The sequence below is a fragment of the Herpailurus yagouaroundi genome, unplaced genomic scaffold, assembly GCF_014898765.1.
Source record: "Herpailurus yagouaroundi ecotype Mexico unplaced genomic scaffold, PumYag 215, whole genome shotgun sequence".
NCBI classification, from domain to species: Eukaryota; Metazoa; Chordata; class Mammalia; order Carnivora; family Felidae; genus Herpailurus; species Herpailurus yagouaroundi.
The window spans coordinates 6,052,576-6,057,385 of NW_024412446.1; the positions used below are offsets into that span (position 1 = coordinate 6,052,576).

Here is a 4,810-nt window from a genome sequence, read left to right on the forward strand (position 1 = left end):
TTAATATTTATTCATTTTTGAGAGAGCATGAGTGGGGGAGGGGCAGAGGGGGGGGGGGGCACAGAGGATCCAAACTGGAGCACAGCACAGAGCCTGATGCGGGGCTCAAATTCACAAACCGTGTGATCGTGACCGGAGCCAAAGTCCAATCTCAACCGACTGAGCCACCCAGGTGCCCCTGAAGACTCTGTTAAATGGCTCTCCCGATCCTATCTTGCATTTCTTCTTTACCGCTCTTCATTTCTTTTCATGTACCACAACCTGACATATTCTATGTTCAGTTTATGTATTTATTGACTGCATATTCCTCTCCCAACCACCGTCAGAATGTTAAGCACCACGCAGGAATTTTGTCTGTTTTATTCACAAATAGATTCCCAGTACCTAGAATAGTTCCTGCACATGGTTGATACTTAATAGGCATTGATCTTCTTGAATAAATCCAAATAAGAAATATTTACTAAGTGCCTGTTGGGCACCAGGGAGAGTGCTAAGCTCTGGAGCTACAATGGGGAGCAAAACAGACATGGTCCCTGCCTTCATGGAGCTCACAGATCAGCAGGAAAGACAGACATTAACTGAATAACCTCAGAAATGAAATGGATAATAGCTTCTGGGCCTTGAAGAGGAGTCCATGGTGCTGGGGAGCTTATAACTTAGCTATAGAGAATTAGTCATGGTGCCTGAGTTGAGTGCTAAGGATTGAAAATGGTTAACAAGGTGAGGAGAGGGGCGGGGCTCCTGGGTGGCTCAGTCGTTTAAGCCTCTGACTTCAGCTCAGGTCATGATCTCATGATCTGTGAGTTCGAGCCCCACGTCGGGCTCTGCGCTGACTGCTCAGAGCCTGGAGCCTGCTTCGGATTCTGTGTCTCCCTCTCTCTTTGTCCCTCTCCTGCCCACACTCTGTCTCTCTCGCTCTCTCAAAAAGAAATAAACATTTAAAAAACAAGGTGAGGAGAGGGGAGAAAGGACCTTCTAAGCGTCTGGCACTTCATATACAAAGGTCACGTGAGGGGAAGGAGGTTGGCATGTTTGAGGAACTAAAGAAGGGTCGGTGTGCCTGAGGGTGGTGAGTTGGGCAAGGAGAGAGGAATGCAGGGAGGCTGGGGGTCATACAAGGCAGCCGGTAGTAGACTGCTCTTTACCTAAGGGCAAAGGGAAGCCATTAGAGGTTGGCTCTACCTTTTTAACCACCTGATGTATGGGGAACATAATAGACACTCAATTAAACACACTTGCATATTGAAAACACACGTATACTTTGCTGATGGTTGTGTAAACTGGTTCAACTTTTCAACAGGGCAATTTCACCACACTGTTCAAAATTACAAAGGTATATACCTTTCCACCCAACAACCCCTTTCTAGGAACTTATCCTACAGACTGACTTGCCCATGTACCAAATGACATTTCTCCCCGGTTATTCACTGCAGTGAATAGCAGAAGAATGGAAGCAAACCAGATATCTCTCAAGAGGAGATCACAAAAAAGTTGGGATGTCTCCACACAGTGGACTAAAACCAACCACAAAAAAGAATAATGAAGTTTTTATGCAATTTTTGAAAAAATTCCAAGATTTATTATTAAGGTTTTTTTTTTAATTTTTTAATGTTTATTTATTATTGAGAGACAAAGAGAGAGAGAGCATGAACATGGGAGGGGCAGAGAGAGGGGAAGACACAGAATATGAAGCAGGTTCCAGGCTCTGAGCCGTCAGCACAGAGTCTGATGCAAGGCTCGAACTCAGAAACTGCGGGATCGTGACCTGAGCCGAAGTCGGATCGGACGCTTAACCGACTGAGCCACCCAGGTGCCCCTTATTAAGTTTTTAAAAATCAAGGTTTGGGACAAAGTTTATAAATGACTAACATTTATATGATTAAAAAAAACAGGTAAAGGAATAAAATATGTATAGTTTTTCTGTACACAGTATATCTCTGGAAGGGGGTATAAGAAACTGGAATCCTTGCTTGCCTCCAGACCTTGGGTTGGGGAGTGCGTCAGAGGGGGACTTTTACCTCATATCTTCTGAATTTTGAAGCATGAAAATATCTTACCTATTCTGTACGTAAAAAAAAAAAATGCATATGACAATTATTCACTGATTAAATGAAATAGGAAATTAATTTGTTAAACAAATGGCTTCCAGCCATAGTACTCCCCTGTACTATTAGAGGAAAAAGATTTAGGGAGTCCTGGTCCCTGCCTCACTCCCTGATTCCTGGCAGGGTCCCCAAGGGGAACCCACCAACAGGAGTCCTCGGGGCCTTTGGAAAGGGCTGTGGGATGAAAATGTTTATTTCACGCGGCTGGCATCGGAGCCTCCCTCTTTGTCCCTGAAACCATGGTCTTGTGGCCCCACAGAGACACGTCAGTTTGCAGCTTTCTCGAGCTTGTTTAATTAGGTTCTTTGCTGAAAAGCTGCCCCATTAGTCTCCGAAGTGGCAACTGGCCTCCAGAGATGCAATCGATCACCCCTCCACGGGAACTCTTATTAAGAAGCCAGATATTCAGGGCTTTCCTGCATACCAATAAGCATCCAAAAGTATTCGCAGTATCAGAAAAAGCAGCACAAAGTGGGGAAGGCCAGAATGTCTCGAGCTCCCCAAATGCCACAAGCCAAAGAGCTGGTTTGTGAGTTCTGATTAAATTCCGGTGCTTGACAGCACGGGTAATTGTCTTGGGCCGCTCGATGTCATCACCCCAGCTTGATAAGGAAGATGAAAGGGGGACCAACAGGTTCACCTCCAGAAGGAGTTCCCGGTTTCTCTGGGCAGGGGAGCTGGGCTCCAGGTGCCAACAGAGGAAAGCAGCTGTGAGCCCTGCCCTGGAGGCCCCTCAGGCAGGTGAAGACTTGGGCCAGACTAGTGGATCGGGAAGGGGAGGAAGAAATGGGAGAGGCAACAGAAAAGAATGAGAACAAGGTAGACTGGGGAGCTTGAACTCCCAGTGTCCGTCTGTGCTATAATGTGGTTAATTTCTCTAACAACCCTATGGAGAAAGGATTCCTCTGCCCTACCCCACTCTACAGATGAGGAAACTGGGGCTCAGAAAAGTGCAATAACTTGCCTAGGTTCTCACAACTAGCAAGTGCCCCCGGTCAGAATAGGAGCCCTGGTCTCTCTGATGCCATTCCCTTGCTTTTGGGGGCAATTTTAACATACCAGAAGCACCCATTTTAAAAATCAGAAATATAGTTCATTTTCTTAATGTTTATTTATTTTTGAGAGCGGGGGAGGGGGAGCGGGACATGCAGAGAGAGAGAGGGGGACAGAGGATCCGAAGCAGGCTCTGTGCTGACCGCAGAGAGCCCAACGTGGGGCTCAAACTCACAAACTGTGAGATCGTGACCTGAGCCAAAGTCGGACGCTTACCGGCTGAGCCGCCCAGGTGCCCAGAAATAAACTACCTTTAAAAACCTGTGCCATTTTTCTCTTAAATGCTGCATCCCAATATGATCTTTGGCATCTGCACATTATTTTTATTCCAAAAACAAAGACGAGGAATTCTTCCTTTTTTTTTTTTTTTTTTTTTTCCTTTCAAAAAGAGCTGAATGGGGGAATCTCAAGCCCTTTTATCAGCCGAAAAGACAAAGGGGGGGGGGGCCACTGGCCCACAAAACAGCATGGCTGGGTTGTACTGTGACCCCTGCGACACATCCCTGACCCATGACTCTCCATCTGTGAGAAAGACAACACCGCAGCGGTAGGAAACACAAAGAGAATGTAAAAGACTATCAGAAATGGATAGAGAGCAGGCTCAGAGCCTGACCCACAAAACCACCGCGGCATTTCAGCAAGATCCCTCCTCCTCCATTCTCTGCTCCTACTCCTGCCTGGGCCATGATCCCACCTCCCCCCAGGCTCCCGAGTCCTCCTCGCCCTGGTATGATGCCAGGACCCCTAAGGGGGGGCCCTGCCATGATGCCAAGGATGGGCCCTCCCTCTCCTGGGATGATGCCAGTGGGACCTGCTTCTGGAATGAGACCATCTAGGGGAGGCCACATGCCAAGGACGCCTGGGCCCCCAGTGGTGAGAGCCCCGCCCATCCCATGATGGCGCCCACTCGGCCTGGAATGACCCGACCAGGCAGATAAGCAGAGACAGGAACCTCTTTATATCCATTTTCTATTACTTGTTCTGCTTCACCAGGAGATCATGGTGCTGCGACTCTGGGTGTTTTCTAACAGCATGACAGGGAAGACTTGCTCCCCCTTCCTATCAAGAGAGAGAATAGTTTTGGCAGAGGAGTAGTGGGACCAAAAAAAAAAAGGGGGGGGCAATTTTCATTTCTATTGTGAAATGTGAAAATAAAATTGTCAACTGTTTTAGTTAAAAAAAAAGACAAGGGGCGCCTGGGTGGCTCAGTCGGTTGAGCGTCCGAGTTCGGCTCAGGTCATGATCTCGCAGTGTGTGAGTTCGAGCCCCGCGTCGGGCTCTGTGCTGACAGCTCAGAGCCTGGAGCCTGCTTCAGATTCTGTGTCTCCCTCTCTCTCTGCCCCTTCTCTGCTCATGCTCTGTCTCTCTCTGTCTCAAAAATAAATAAAAACATTAAAAAAAAAAAAAAAAAGACAAGGAGGAAATACTCGGAAGCCCCAGAACAGCCAAGAACCCCTCTCTGGAAGCAGGATCCCTCTGCTCCAGTTCCTTGGGCCATTCCAGACAGCAGAAGCTTTCCAAGGGGATATTTGGAGTCAAGACCTGGATATTTTCCAAGCTGGGCCTTCCCATAAACTGTGCCTTTTATCTCTTCTGAAGACCAAACCCGGAAAAAACAACCTCATGTTAGCAGTGTGGACTTAGGTTAGACA

At 47.4% G+C, this 4,810-nt stretch overlaps 1 pseudogene; it reads left to right on the forward strand.

Annotated features, from left to right (window-relative positions):
* The first annotated feature begins 3,625 nt into the window (after window positions 1–3,625).
* LOC121017389 (U1 small nuclear ribonucleoprotein C-like) lies at window positions 3,626–4,096 on the forward strand (annotated as a pseudogene).
* The last annotated feature ends 714 nt before the right edge of the window (window positions 4,097–4,810 follow it).